Source organism: Protopterus annectens, chromosome 3.part1, assembly GCF_019279795.1.
Source record: "Protopterus annectens isolate FY-2018-M chromosome 3.part1, PAN1.0, whole genome shotgun sequence".
NCBI classification, from domain to species: Eukaryota; Metazoa; Chordata; order Ceratodontiformes; family Protopteridae; genus Protopterus; species Protopterus annectens.
This window is the reverse complement of record NC_056732.1, coordinates 1,754,598,315-1,754,615,026: the sequence shown is the minus strand read 5'-3', so window position 1 is coordinate 1,754,615,026 and position 16,712 is coordinate 1,754,598,315. Positions and strand designations below refer to the sequence as shown.

The following is a 16,712-nucleotide window of genomic DNA, read 5'->3' as shown; positions in this document are numbered from 1 at the left end:
ATTACTGTTTGCAATCTATTTCTTGACAGTTCAGGCTACAGTATACAGCCTTTGGCTTACTGATGATGATAATAACATACTACAGGAGGGGCTTACACAGACAAATGACTGGTGACAAAGCCACACTGTCTACAATTAAATGCAAAAATATGTCCCAGTAATGCAAGCACTGGGAACACATGTACATAGCAATCTAATATTCTACCCCCAAGTATCAACACTTGTATAAAAAGCTTATGTTGTGTACATAACATGTCAAGCCATTGTATTTCAATCTCAGGATTATATTACAGCACTGTACTCAGACCTCATCAGAATACCAATATAGAGTATAATGCTCTCTTTTACATGTACCTTAGCAGACACATGCAGCAGGTGGAGAGGCCAGAAGCATTTCTCAGCAAGAAAACACAGTGCCTGCAAACCATGCCATGATGTATGTGGATAGACTGAAATCCATGTGAGTGTAATCTGTATTACATAGGATGAGGTGACTCCTGCCTGGCCTCCAGGCCAGTCTCTGACCCTGCCCTGGTGGGAATAGTGCACATCCACAAATCAGATATAGCTGATGACATCAGCAGTGTGCGGTGAGGAGAATATAGCAATAACACTGTCTCACTTCCTTGAGTGAAAGGCTATCTGTAGGGTCAAGCAAGTGTGCATGCACATACACACACACACACACACACACACACACACACACACACACACACACACACACACACACACACACACACACTGTTCTCTTGAGTCTGATTTGTGCACTGTTCTCTCAAGTCTGTTTTGTGTATTGTTTGCTCCAGTCTGTTTTATCTATTGTTCGCTCTAGTCTGTTTTGTGTACTGTTCTCTCGAGTCTATTTTTCATTTCCAAACATAACTTTCATCTATGGATTGGTAGTAAAAATTTACCCCATGTCTACCCCTGTACTACAGAAACAGCTCTTAAATGTTTTCTCCCATGCATGGACTCCTTCAAATTATTGATGGTATGATCCCAGTTTTTCACAATAAATAATATCTATTTGTCAACAAGAGGATGGATAAGACCAGTAGAACACCAAATGGGATACATTATTTCAAGCACCAAAATGGAAATTGGCTAGGTTTAAAGTGACTGTCAAGGGCAGCTAGCCTAGTACTTAACTTATGGAGCTATAAAATCACAAAACTTCAAGCATAGATAGCCTAATGTATATTCCAGATATTTTCACAATTAACAACACCTGAGCTAAAGCACAACATATAAGACAGTGAAATACTTCCTCATGGATATAAGATCATAAGAACATGCCAAACAGTAAAAAAAAAAATGGGGTGCAGCTATCCTATAGTCCAACTTATTAGAACTAATTTGTTCAACAACAGTATTCCCATATTCTTCAAAGCTGAAAAACTCTTTCACATCTCAAATTAAATAATGAAAAATAACGTTGCTTCATTGCTCTCTATATCCCCCAGGAACAATATAAACACTTTGGTAGAAATGTTATACTGAATAGTCAGTACCTTTTTTTTATGAAACATTGTAATGGGAAATGTGAATATCAAATGGGAAAATAGTATCCACAACACATACCTAGACAGTCAGATACACACTGCACACATGCATATATACATACACACACACATAAAAAAGCATGCACGTGCATGTGAGTGTACATATTCTCACAAACACACACACACACACACACACACACACACACACACACACACACACACGCATACGCACTCATCCACATGCACACACACACATGCACACACACGCACACACACACACACACACACACACACACACACACACACACACACACACACACACGCACACACATGCATTCATGCACACACACACATACACTCACACACGCACACACGCCATATGTGCACACACACACACACACACACACACACACACACACACACACACACACACACACACACACACACACACACACAAGTCATTATAAATGCTGCTGATGTTGCAATTATATTCATTGTTCTGTATCCCTCATGATTGCTAAGTGTGGCTTTTCTAAGTGCCATGTTTAGTGCAGCAAAGGAAAATAGCAGCTCCTCATACCTTATAGGTTCATAGGTTCATAGGTTCATACTAGGCTATCTGCCCTAGGGCATTTATAAGCCTAGCCAGAATGTGTTTGGCTTTTGCCACCCATTTTAAATTTATTTTGCTATGCCCTTTTTCGAGGTTAGTATACTGTGCCTCTGTCTAACAGTGACACAGAAGTGATACCCGGAGTAAACCTACGATCTCCCATCCACTCATCAAGATTCCTCTTGAAGAGAGTCAGTGAGGGACTCTGCCTAACCTGGACTGGGATTTTATTCCAGAGTGAAGGGAGCCTCTGGGTTATGAATCTGTCCCTCCAGCATGTCCAATTTATTTCAGTGCTGAGGTTCAAGTTTCTCGAGCGCGTAGCTCGATGGGATTTGCATTTTCTGAGGTGCAGCATGTCCATTAATTCCGGGTTGGACATTGCTTTATACATCAGGCACAGATTGCCTCTGAACAGGCGGTATGCCACTGAGTAGAGCTGGAGTTTCTTTAACCGGGCAGCATATGGCATCTGTTTGAGCCCTTTCATTAAGCCAGCTTTATTATTTTTTTTTATTATTATTATTTTTTCAATTTCCTAAACATGGAGTTTAGTAATTGTAAGAAAGATTGAGGTCATTGCTTTTTAGTTTTTGTTCATGCTTCAGGGTGCTTCGTTATATTACTATGAAGAGATGGACTTGTTTTCTTTCTTTTTTGTATTATAATATCCTATATGATAAACTCTAATAGGTCATTGGTAAGCAGTCTTTCTATTATCTAATACTTTATTAATCATCCCAGGAAACAATATAACAATAACCTACGCCTGGGTGTGGGTAATGCTGGATTTACCCACGGTTGGCGTGGACCAAACAAAGCCAACCGTGGGTAAATACAGCATTACCCACACCCAGAAGTGGGTTATTGCTATTATACCATGACATTATTTAAGAAAAGAAACTATTACTTTTCTTAAATAATGGCATAGTATAATGCCTGTTTACTGCCCTTCCGCAGCTGTCTGGCATCCGTGGCAGTTCTGATGTACTGCGCGCCTGCACAGTACATCAGAGCTGTGGGCAAAAGCAACGGAGAAAGCAAGATCTCCGTTGCTTTTTTTTTACTGTTTTCGCTATGTTAAATGGGTTTACATAGCGAGACAGTTTTAAAATAAGCAACGGAGATGTCCGTTGCTTATTTTAAAACTGTCTCGCTATGTTAAACCCATTTAACATAGCGAAACAGTAAAAAAAGCAACGGAGATCTTGCTTTCTCCGTTGCTTTTTTTTTAAAACCTGTCTCGCTATGTTAAATGGGTTTAGCATAGCGAGACAGCTTTAAAAAAAGCAACAGAGATCTCCGTTGCTTATTTTAAAGCTGTCTCACTATGTTAAACCCATTTAACATAGCGAGACAGTGTTTTAAAAGTAGAGTTATACTACGGGCGACCGGACCTTTTTCCATTAGTATAACTCGATTTACAATGTGCACGCTGGCCAATCAGCGTGCACGTTTTGGGGGGTCATGGTATAATATAAGTACTCTCATGTTCATAGGTAAAAAGGTATGTACTAGGCTATTAGCCCTAGGGCCTATATAAGCCTAGCCAAAAGGTACCCTGGCATTCGCCACCCAAGAAAATTATTTTCCTGTGCCCCTGTCGAGCAGAGCCACAGAGTTGATCCCTGGGGTGAATAGCACTCAAAGACAGTTAGCCTAGCAGTAATCTGTGAACCAAGGAACCTATGAGCCTATGGGAAGGGAACTTATCTAAATAATAAGCTGTCTGCTGCTTTCATCAATCTGATAGACATCAGGGACTGCTGTGGTACAAAAATTATAAATGCATAATAAACAGTATCTTCACTAGCACAACAGGTGGTACACTCACCTTTGGTGCAGAAGGTTATGGGCTATACTCCCATACCAGCTAGATGAATTGTTGACACTGCAGTGCATCACGGGGAGATGATGAACTTCAGCATGTGCCATCTGCCTGAATTGGTGGTAGTTCAGATGGATGAAAAAGATCCCCCGGCACCTCTCTAAACATTAGGGGAAGTTCATTGTTGCACTACCCAGATTTTCCCTAATAGTAAAAATACCATCTTAGGTCTTCCTTAACAGAGATTACTAGCCTAGTGGGACTATCCCAATCAACAAAGGATAAATATATTTCAACAAACCTGATTTAGCTGAATGTTAATTTCTTATCATGAATATTACCACATTTACTTGAAAAGTTTTATAACATGTTGGAGTTTAATCTTATAAACTCATTTGTTGTGATTAAAGATGGGAAGATGTGTTTCATGCTTAATGTATTACCTTATTCCATTTTATTTTTCAAAGCAGTAATACTTTTTGTTTTTGTTAATTATAGGGTCATCACCACTTGCTGCTGGTAAGTAACTCTGCACTTATTTTATTTTATTTATTTATTGCATTTGTTTACCAGGAAGGCCCACTGGGCCTAGGTGAGCCCGTTTTTAGTGAAGGCACAGGGAGAGAAGCTCTGCATACAAATAACAGGTGATACACATACAATAGAAATACAGAAATACAACTACAATTACATAAAGTGTTAGAAGATAATACAGTAACAATCATGGACATGGGTGCAGTTAGCCTAGCAGTAATCTATGAACCAAGGAACCTATGAGCCTATGGGATGGGAACTTATCTAAATAATAAGCTGTAAGCTGCTTTCATCAAACTGATAGACATCAGGGACTGCTGTGGTACAAAAATTATAAATGCATAATAAACAGTATCTTCCATAGCACAACAAGTAGTACACTCTCCTTTGGTGCAAAAGGATATGGGCTATACTCCCATACCAGCTAGATGAATTGTTGACACTGCAGTGCATCATGGGGAGGTGATGAACTTCAGCATGTGCTATCTGCCTGAACTGGTGGAAGTTCAGATAGATGAAAAAGATCCCCCGGCACCTGTCTAAACATTAGTGGAAGTTCCTTGTTACACTACCCAAATTTTCCCTAGTAGTATAAATACCATCTTAGGTCTTCCTTAACAGAGATTACTAGCCTAGTGGGATTATCCCAATCAACAACGGATAAATATATTTCAACAAACCTGCTTCAGCTGAGTGTTAATTTCTTATCATGAATATTACCACATTTACTTGAAAAGTTTTATAACATGTTGGAGTTTAATCTTATAAACTCCTTTGTTGTGATTAAAGATGGGAAGATGTGTTTCATGTTTAATGTATTATTTTATTCCATTTTATTTTTCAAAGCAGTAATACTTTTTGTTTCTGTTAATTATAGGGTCATCACCACTTGCTGCTGGTAAGTAACTCTGCACTTATTTTGTTTTATTTATTTATTGCATTTGTTTACCAGGAAGGTCCACTGGGCCTAGGTGAGCCCATTTTCAGTGAAGACACGAGGAGAAAAGCTCTGCATACAAATAACAGGAGATACACATACAATAGAAATACAGAAATACAACTACAATTACATAAAGAGTTAGAAGGCAATACAGTAACAACATGGGTTTAAATTAAATTTGGGATACAAGTACATAGCATTAACAGGTGTTAAGCAGTAATAGTTTGAATATGAGTGGAATGGGTCATAGCAGAGATAACAGGTGAAGCAGTGAGCAGCTTGGGTAAGAGTGGAATGTTCAGGTTGTATATTGATAGGTAAAGCAGTAAGCAGCTTGGGTAAAGATTGGAAAGTTCAGGTTGTATGTGTACATAAATTAATCCATTATGTTATATATGTATTTAGCAAAAAGTAAGTACTATATGCGAAGGGTAAGTTGGGTAAGATTTTAAAGACTAATAATGGTGAATACAAAGAGTTAATAAGTAGTTAACTGACTAGAGTTAGGGGATGACAAAGTCAAAGTTGTCCAGGGAGGATAGATGCAGCAGTGGTCATTTCATTGATACAATAATGCTATTCAACTCGTTCACCAGGAGAACAGACTGAACTGCAAAACTGTCACTAAATCCAGGAAGATCAGTACAACATGATAGTATAAGAGTACATTATTTGCATTTGTAATTAGTCTGTTACACTGGCAGGTGAAATGATCTTTTGTGGGCACTTAACATTCATAAAACATGCACTAAGATCATGAATTTAAAGTGTCAGGTTGATCCAGTGTGGTTTTATTAGGTGGGAAGAAAACTGAGAAAATCTATACTGATAATATAGATTATACAAACTCCTTAATGACTATAACTTGAGATCAGGATTGAACAATGTAATCTACAGCACTCAAGCAGGAAATTTAACCACTAAGTTACTATAGTACAAAATATGCAGGATATCAGGCATGGCAAAATGGTTACAAAATAAATCAAGCTATGAAATACACGAGGATGGAAATAAAAAAATAAGGATTAATAGGGACATAAAAAATATTATGACTTTGTAGGGGACTAACTCTTTCCCATCATGCACCTTACCTGTCAGACTAGTAAAGGTTTGTTCATATGAGTTCACTCTGTGACTCTGTACTGTGAGTGTATATCTATATGTGTGTGTGCATATATATATATATATATATATATATATATATATATATATATATATATATATATATATATATATATATATATATATATATATATATATATATATATATATATATCTACATATATATATACTCTGTATATATATTCTAATAACCTTCCATTGGACCGGTGATCAAGGAGCCTCAATCCTCACCACTGGCACCTGTGGGGGGGACGTTCAATGAAAGGATGACAGGTACACAAAGATGCAGTTCTCTGCATCAAGTACAATTTCCTTAAAGAGGAATCAGAGACCATAGTCAGTATGGGGCTAGTTTCTCCCTCTTTCTCCAGATCCCCAGTAAGACTCCCCACTGGCACAGCTATAGAGTTCAAATCTCAGCTGAGTGACCAAGCCTAGGCCTCCAGCACCCTCTCTGTCCAACCAGTGCTTCATGTCCCTGCCCAAGTAGCTGACACACACACTCTTTGAGGTATAATTTACACACACACCCCTGGGAAAGGCTGGCACATGTTTACTAGCTATGTCCCCTTCTGCCTAGACAATAAGGTAGTTTTCACTGCCACCAGTCACTCCTGCCAGCTACCTTATGACTCGTCCAAGGGTATGCAATATACTGAGTGATATTAATATTAATACAAATGGTCGTTTGACCAAGAGCAAGGCTATTAGGAATGGCTCACACAGTGTCACCAAATAAATATGTGAGTACTCTCAAAACTTAAATATCTCTACACAGATCAGCCACAATGAAAGGTTTAAATATATTTTGTAATAAATAATAAAAGAACAATACAATACTAAATATATATTCACAGTGACATCAAAGTTCAAAACCACATGAAATATTTAAAACAATATTGCAGGCCAGTCTCAAATAAATAAAGAAAAATATCTAACCTAAACTTCACTATATTCCTTACTGAATCTAAGAGACTTATACTATAACCCAAGAACTTACTAACAGAGCAAGACAGATGTGGTGAATGGCTCTTCTAGTTGTCAGGTCCAAGACAGAATACAGAATGCTCTATCTCACTCAGAGACTTCCCAAAATAATATCTCAAATATTACTGCTGGGATAGCTTGCAGAATGACATCACTTCTTGTCAAATGACTTCTAGTTTCCAAACCAAACCCTCCATTGCTGGCACCTGGTAGTATTTAGCATCTACCTGTAAAAGTACTCATTCAACGGTTTTTGCTCAGATCTTTGGCAAATGCTGGAAGTCATAAACAATTATATTCCTCCACATTTCAGGACTAGTAATTACTTCACCCTAAATACAATACATGAAGCTTCCTAGTACAGACTTTGTGTCTCTAGCTGCATTGAAAACTTGAGAGATAGCCTCTTTATTGTGCAGCCTAAAGTGATTTAATTTCAAATATTTTTCTAAAGTTTGCTGGACTGAGGTTAACCCTCTGGTTTCCTCTGTTAACATATGCATTTAAACACTTACAATACTGCATATGCAATCTATTGTCTTTCAGTACGGCACACTGTGGATACATTTTAAACAAAGCACTTTACAAATACCTTTTCAACACACACATCTGTGCAAGCAGTTTGATAAACACATGATATACAGTTGTAATATATTTCTAACACAAGCATCTTGTATAAATCATTTTGATATTCGTCAATGACGTATAATTATTTACAAAATTCCAACTAGCTGTACTGGCAGTATCTCCTTTCATCACACATGTATCTACATATCTCTATATCCATATAGATATATATGAATTCACTTCTGAATGTTGAAATACTGAAATGTTGAATTCCAGTATTTCAATAACAGAATTTTGAAACTGCACAAACATGAAAACACACAACACAGAAACATTGAAACACCATACAATACAAACCACAAATAAAAGCACAACCTTCCCTAACATAAAAATAAAAGCACTAATAAACTGAAAACAAATAACACAAGCATACATTTTTGCAGTGGGCAAGTCCCTCTGCAGCCCCCGTGTACACCCCCAAATCCCTGCTACTTATATATACCAACTCTGATGTCATTCTAACTCAAAGAAAACCCACAAATCTACTTTTACATGCCCTACATTCCCATTGCACACTGTCATACTATCACTCACTAATAACACACACACACACACACACACACACACACACACACACACGCACACACGCACACACACACACACACACACACACACACACACACACACACACACACACACACAAACACACACGTACAAAGATCACCACTTTCAACAATAACACATGCACACACTCGTACCTACCTCAACCTACACCTAAAACTACCCAAAAAACTAACACATTCCTACCCAAAACCCCCAAAAAAAGCAAACACCTACCTGAATCTCTATACATAACCAGACATCAGCCACCATGTAGATGTCCCAGACCAACACTGCCCCTTAAAGAGACAACAAACAATACAGTACATGCAGCACCATGCCTACCATGGATTTATGAAACTTAGATTTCTTAAAATGCCATTTCAAAAGACTGCAATTTCAACATTCTGGTCTCAAAATACTGAAATTCGACATTTCAGTATTTTGAGGTTCAGAAGTGGACCTATATATATATATATATATATATATATATATATATATATATATATATAGCTTTACTATCAAAAAGTTGAAAATCAAAAAAAAAATCTACTTACTTGATGGAATCGATGTTGAAAATCACCATGATGTTCACCTTTGACCAAATTTGGAATGCCAAGAGGTGACGTCAGACCCTCAGGCATTTGTGCTGAAGCTGACATATGAATTGCATGTCTGCAAAACAAGTGTTTACAGTTTTATAGGGGGGCAAGTGACTCTGAACACCCCATCTCCCTGCAAATTATATATTCCAACTCTGAGATCACACCATAGTGGGGAAAAGTGTAAATTTCCTGATCCTCACTGTAGTGCAATCTGTTATCAGAACATCAAAAGCACATTAGCGAATGTGCACTATCATTCACTAATGTGCATTTGAACATTTGCAGAATGACATTACAAAGAATGGAAAAAACGCATTTGTCCATTTTAGTTTCACGTAAGTGCCATTCCACATTTTGATATATATATATATATATATATATATATATATATATATATATATATATATATATATATATATATATATATATATATATATATATATATATATATATATATATATATATATATATATATATATATACAGACATTAACCCCCCCACACACACACACACACACACACACAAACACATATATAGGTTCATAGGTGTTTACTAGGCTAATGACCACAAGGTCCTTTTTAAGCCTTGCCATGTATCCCAGATATATGACAAGTTCTGATACCCTTGATAAGTGTAAGCATGGGCCTGGAAGATAAACTATTTATATGTAACCTGTTTGCATTATAGACATAGGTGTCAAACAAGAGATGAATTTCCAGTTTCCCATCTAATTTCCCAAGTTGCACTTGAATTGGTTTAGGGAGCAACTCTGCTTCACTTGGATGGGGAGCCTGTTCCATAGATGTGGTATTCTCTGGGATACATACCTATCTGTCCAGCAGGACCTATTTATATCACAGGCAAGGTTTAAGTCTTTAGAATGGGTAATTCTGGTACTGTTTGTTTTGTGGCTATGTAGGAGGTCCATCAGAGTTGGGTCTGACAATGCCCTGTATACCAGGCATAGATCTCCCCTCAAAACCCTGTAGGAGACAGAATACAAGGATAGGGCCTTGAGGTTGTCTACGTAGGACATATTACTTATGCCCTGTATTCTTTTAGTCAGGAACCTCTGTTGACATTCCATTTGTTGGATATGCCTGACTAGGTACATACCAAAGGGGGCACTGTACTCACTGATAGGTTGGATGAATGCTGAATACAGTGGAACAATGACTATCTTGGACTTAGATGCCATACCTTTGTTTATAAGTCATGCAACATAGAATGATATCCTCACCACCGTAAACACATGATGATCAAAGATTAGATACCTATATATGTGTTTCCCTAAGTCCATGACTGCTGGGTCAACTCTAAGCAGTGTATTGTCAATATGATAGTTACCAGGGCTAGATGACTTCCCAAAGTATAGTGTTATGCATTTCCTGGAATTTAGTTTTAGTCCATGGCTCTGACAAGTTGTTTGCCTGTGTCAGCCCCTCCTGGAGAACATTTGTGTCCATATGAGATTCAATGACAGCTCCTAATTTGCAATCATCTGTAAATTTAGTCAGCCAGAGACCATTGACATTGGCCTTGACTTCTGAGAAATAAATGCTAAAAAGGAGTGGTTGAAGGACTGATCCCTGAGGGGCTCCACTTGTGACTGGCCTCTTTGTAGAGGTAGACTCTCTAATTTTAACTTCCTGGGTCCTGTCTGTGAGCCGGTTGGCTATCCATTGGGTGACATATGGGTTTGTACCTAACCTCCTGAGTTTGTCAACAATGTCCAAGTGGGGTATTGTGTCAAATGCCTTGGCCAGGTAAAGGTAGGCACTGCAAACAATTCTGCCCTCATGTATTGCTTTGGTGACCTTCTCAAAGAAGTGCACTAGGTTGAGTAGGCATGATCTGCCCTTGACAAAACCAAACTGGTTGGGTCTAGTGTCTGGAGATTTACTATATCTCTACTGATCATTTCCATGATAATTCTTTCCATGGCTTTTCATATAAGGCTAGTGAGACTTATGGGTCTGACTGTTGCCTTTCTCCATTCATGAGGCATGAAGCCCATTTGGAGGTTGCAGTTGAACAGTAACTCCAGAGGCTCTGATAGGTCATGTTTCATGCAATTTAGAAGGCATCCTGGGATATTTTCTGGGTCCATTAATATGGTGATCTTGGTCTTAGAGAGAGCATTAAGAACATGTTCCCTAGTGATAGCAGGGGGAGTTATATTTGATTATATTTCCTGAGGAAAGGTTGAGGGGGAGAGATGAGTAAACTTGGAGCTGAATTTATCAGCTAGGTCATTTGCTAAATCTTCTGGCTCAGTATAGGTGGCTCCATTTACAATGAGCTCTGCACACAGTTGTGTATTGCCTTTGAGGTTGCGGACATAGCTAAAGAATGCTTTGTGGTTATCCTTGGCCTGTGAGGCCAAACTTACCTCAGATTTGGCTTTGGTAGACGTTTTTTGTCCTCTGAGTAGGTTGTTTAGTTTGATGTGAGTGCTTTTATCCTGCTGGGTTCTACACCTCCTAATCTTTGCCATGATTTTCTTCCTCCTGTTATACATCTGATTGATTTTGTGATTCCACCAGGGTGGCTTGTTTTTAGAGTTAGTTCTGTACTTTTTCCTACTGGGTACTGCTGCCTGTATGCAGCTATTAACATGTAAGTACAGGGTTTCTGTGAACAGTTCTGCATAGGCAGAAGTGTTCTCAGATTTTATAGGGGCTTGAAAATTTGCCAAGTTCTTACTTAATAGCAGGAGGTTAGCCTTAGAATAGCTTGAGAATATTCCTGGTTGAGCTGGGGGTCCAGGTTTTATGTTTACTTCAAAGGAGAACATTCTGTGGTCTGACCTTACCAGGGAAGGCATTACAGCAGGGGTTGTGCAGCACTTTCCCATATCAGTGAGGACCAGATCTACTATGGTTCCACCCCAGGTTGGTGTATTGATTATCTGGTCAAGGGAAATTGCATTTACAAAATCCAGGAATTTCTATGCATGTATGTTTGTTGTCATATAGGGTTCCCAGTTAATACTGGGGTAATTAAAGGCACCTGTGAATATGGTATTTGGTTAGATGGTTAGTGTTCCTAATAAGTTTAAATACATGGTATGGGTTTCCTGGATCATAGAGGGAGAGCTTGCAAGGAAGTGGTATTGGATTTTACCTATAGTGATTTAAACATGGAGCAGCTCAAGTGCATTGTCCTGTTTGTCCAGCCTTGAAGTATATCTATTATTGATGTAAGGAGAGACACCTCCATGTTTAGTCCCTGCCTGTGAAGTAGCTGGTCTAAATGTGCAGAAAGCATTATTACCCTACACTGTCGGTGTTCTTTCCATGGCTTTAAACCATGTCTCAGAGATCACACAGACATCAGCATTCTCTAGGGTAAAGAGAGCTTCAAGGGAGTGGAGTTTGTTGTTTAGTCTCCTAGTATTGAGCAGTAATACCTTTAGATCTCCTTGGTTTTGATTTGCTATGTCGGAAGTACTTTCAGTTTGTCATTGCCTAAAGAAGGCACTATGGGAGAAGACAATGTTTTAACTAACATTCAAAAGCCTCGAGGGAAGAGGTGCAGACCATCCCTGGCAAAGCAGCATGGTCTGTTGACCATTTCCCTCCATGCTGACAAATATTGCACCCCCCCCTTAGAATGACACCAGAAACTAAGCCAATTATTAAAGTCAATCATCCCATGTTCGTATTGTGGCACCATCCTTGGAGAAGGTAAAATGCTACTCAGTGCTAGGTTCAAACCAGCCTGAGACACATATTCCGAGAGCTCTTTGATGTGTCTCTTCATATGGTCTAGGGAGGTAGGTACATCTCAGGTCATTTACTCCCACATGGACTATGACTGAGTCATATTGTAATTGAGGTCCAATGACCTGAGTGCATGCGTAGTGTAGTGGATCCTAGCTCCTGATAAGCAACTGATCTTAATTTCCTCCTTACTTAGCCTGGTGAAAGGGGCATCAGTGTGTCTCAAAATGGAGTCTGCAATGACTAGAATGTTGGCTTGTGTGTTGACTTGCCTTATGGGCTTAGAGATAGAGGCTCCATGAGAAGCAGCTCTATGTGTTGATGTGGGTGTTGTTTTGAAAGAGTGTATTTGGGGCTGCTGAAGGTATTTTTATGGGTACTTTGTCTAGGATGTCTTTGTGGTTTAGGAAGGTTACATGTAAATGCCTCAGTATATGTGGGTCTATATGTCTGCTTTGAATTGTGCATGATGGGTGCAGCTTGTGTACTACTGACAACCTTATTGACATTAGAAGTACTTTTATATGAGAGCTTTGCCTCCAGTGACATTGTGTAAATGCATCTCTCACATACCATATCAAGTTTGTTTGAGAATTAACTGGTTGTCAGTAAACATGAGTCCATTTCTACGTTGCCTCAGGATGCCCATATACACTAAGCCTGTAGCAGAGACAGTAGAAAAGTTCATATCCATGGCAACAGACCTTTTTATATATATATATTAGACTGTTGGTGTGAGAATATCAATCACTGTCATAAGTATCTGGTTTGCAACTATGTGGACAGTGCTTGTCACTGCAAACTAGCTGTCCTGTGTGTAAGTAGATATTGGAAAAATTTCACTTGTGCTTTTACAGGAAAAATGTCACTCAAGGTGTCTGAGTCTGTACAGAGCACTGCCAAACAATTGACAGTAGACTAATGAGTACACCCTGAAAATTTAAGGGTGAAGTATTTAGGCATATATTGTTAGAAACAAATCAAGCAGTACTTACTGAAAACAAAGAATTAGCTTGTTAAGAATGATGAAAAGAGGGGAGTCTCATGAATGGCTACTGCCTGGCTACTACTAATGCTGGTCTCACCACAGCTTCATTCTGTTGGGATACAATACTTTAGCACCAATCCCAAGAAGAGAAGCAGGCCACAGCCTGTTTGGTGATCCACAGTCTTGTCCCAGATGATGCAAGGGTCTGTAGGCTTGCAGCCTTTTTCTGGTAGATTCCTCGAATAGCAACCAGACCGTTCAGGTACATTAAGCACAAACACTCACTCCCCAACCAGAAACAGTCAGGAATCAATGCACTCTGCTCCTACTCTCATCAGGATCAGAATATAAGCACATATTCTAAGCTGTCACCTATAAAGCCATTATTAGGCTTTCTGGTGATCAGCAGTGTCCAGACATGTCACTGTACTCCTTCTCTCACCAGAAGAAATCAGAAGCACTAATCCCAAGATGACTACTGAGAGGCAGAATGTGGGCTCTCCAATAACTGGTGGTCTTGGATAACTTAAGTTTCAGCTGTCTAAAAAGTTAAGTTTTAGTGGAGAGTCACTATTTTTAAAAGAGCAAGATAGATTGAAAGGGGGTGGGCACTTTTGTATTCTGGTACTATGGAATACAGTAGGTTGGCCAATTAAGTTAAATAGTTGAAGGGGAATGATTTCACAAAATGATAAGTTTGTGCTTACACACACCAGACGGTGAAAGCAGAAAGGAAATGAGATATATTGTCAAATGAACATAAGGGGCAGGCAACTAGAAAGACAGTGGTGTATAAGAACACAACAGTAACGGGGTAGGAGGGTGGGAAAAATTCTGTCTGACTCACAACAGACAGAGCTGTGGTCTATTTTCAAGTTTTAATATGCAGTCAAAAGCAGAACACAAGTAAAACACAGTGCAAAGAAAACAAATCACAGCCTACAAAGTAGAAAAAGGCAATCAAGCAATGCAAAATACAAGAAATAAAAAGCCAACTAACCTTTCCCTCAGAGCAAACTGTGGCAGAGTCTGGGTAAGCCTTTCCAGTAAAGCCATTATTTTGTGTGTGTGTGTCTGCGTGCATGCAGTGTGAGATGCTATGAAACTATACCATGAAATATAATCAGGCACTGCTCATCGTTTTTGACTGAAGACGTGTCCATTCATGTAGACTATTTTTTTATTTGCATTTTGCTTACCAGTTTAGTCTGACCGGGCTGAGAAATACCCTTTTTTCAGTAGAGCTCCAGTACAAAAATACACCTTACAGCTAATGATGACACTTGTTAAAAGTTACAAAAATAAAATGGAGTGTTAAAAGAGAATGGTACAAAGTCTAAAAGAAAGAAAGAAATATCATATAATGCTATACATTTTTTCTGCACTGATCATCACAGTGCAGCTAAGTTACTTTTTGTGTAAAGCAAAACGGGACACTTTAGAGGCTTTCAGTCTGTGGTGAGAGACGTATTCTCTATTCATGTTACAGACAGTGGAGCAGTGACAACTACTAAGTGGTAAAAAATGGATATCTGTCTGTATCTGTGTCAATATGTGTTTGAACGAGTGCGTGCAGGTATGTAAGTGTCAGAGTGTGTTTGTGTTTGTGTGTGTGTGTGTGTGTGTGTGTGTGTGTGTGTGTGTGTGTGTGTGTGTGTGTGTGTGTGTGCACGTGTGCGCGCGTGTGTGTTTGTGTGAGTGTGTGTGTTTGTGTGAGTGTGTGTGTGTGTGTGTGTGTGTGTGTGTGTGTGTGTGTGTGTGTGTGTGTGTGTGTGTGTGTGTGTGTGTGTGTGTGTGTGTGTGTGTGTGTGTGTGTGTGTGTGTGTGCGCATAGGGGGAGGTGAGGATTTGTAGCAGGCAACCATTTGAAATGTTCGGACAGACTAGATCAAGTCCCAAAACACGGAGATTGAATAGCCATAAAAATAGACTTACATATATTACGTCCAAGACTGCATTTCTAATCATATTTCCTTTTCTGCTAGGTATGGTGATCTTGTGGGGGTGGGAACTTGCCTCCCATTAAGGGGTGCAGGGGGGATTTTTCTCCTGCAAAAAAAAAAAAGTTTAAAGGAGAAGAGTAATGTTCACAATATGCTCTTCTTGTGTATTTGTATTATTTATTTTTTTATTTTTAGCACTCTGCTTTTCAATAGGGAGCCGATGTAGAATGTAGTATATGTTAGTCTGTGCATATATAGTCGGTATGTAAGAGTGCGCGCGTGTGTGTGTGTCTATGTGGCCTAAATGTGTGGAAGTAGGTTTGCACTGTTGCAGTGCTTTCTGTGGCGTTAAACCAAGTCTCAGTCATGATACAGATGTCTATATTCTTCACAGTAAGGAGGGCTTGAAGGGTGTGGAATTTTTGTTTAGCATCCTAGCATTAAGCAGCAACACCTTAAGATTGTTTGGAAACATCTTCACCTGTTTGTAATTTTGTCTTTTTGACACTGCCTAAAAAGGGTATAAAGGGTAGACAAAGTTTTAGCCAGTATCCAAAAGCCTAGGGGAGAAGGCGCAGCCACTGTATGCATGACATGTTCATATTATGAGTCAAAGCCATTGCACCTAAACATCTAATAAAGAAGGTAACTACAATGCAATTTTTTTTTTGCTCCTTGGAGAACCTCTGCAAGTGGCTCATTTACCTGCCCACAGCTGTTCCATTCATTGTTTTGGGATGAGAACCAGTAATTTCTGA

At 39.0% G+C, this 16,712-nt stretch overlaps 1 long non-coding RNA gene across 6 annotated transcripts in view; it reads left to right on the top strand.

Moving 5' to 3' along the window:
• The window catches only part of LOC122798661, a 700,012-nt gene that overhangs the window by 369,891 nt on the left and 313,409 nt on the right, over positions 1 to 16,712 (top strand). For 3 of the 6 annotated variants that reach the window (XR_006364296.1, XR_006364295.1, XR_006364292.1), the window contains 2 exons: positions 4,442 to 4,462; positions 5,355 to 5,380. This is a non-coding gene — a long non-coding RNA (uncharacterized LOC122798661). Of the gene's footprint in view, positions 1 to 4,441; positions 4,463 to 5,354; positions 5,381 to 16,712 lie in introns of those variants that run through there. The other 3 variants (XR_006364293.1, XR_006364294.1, XR_006364297.1) reach the window with 2 other exon arrangements.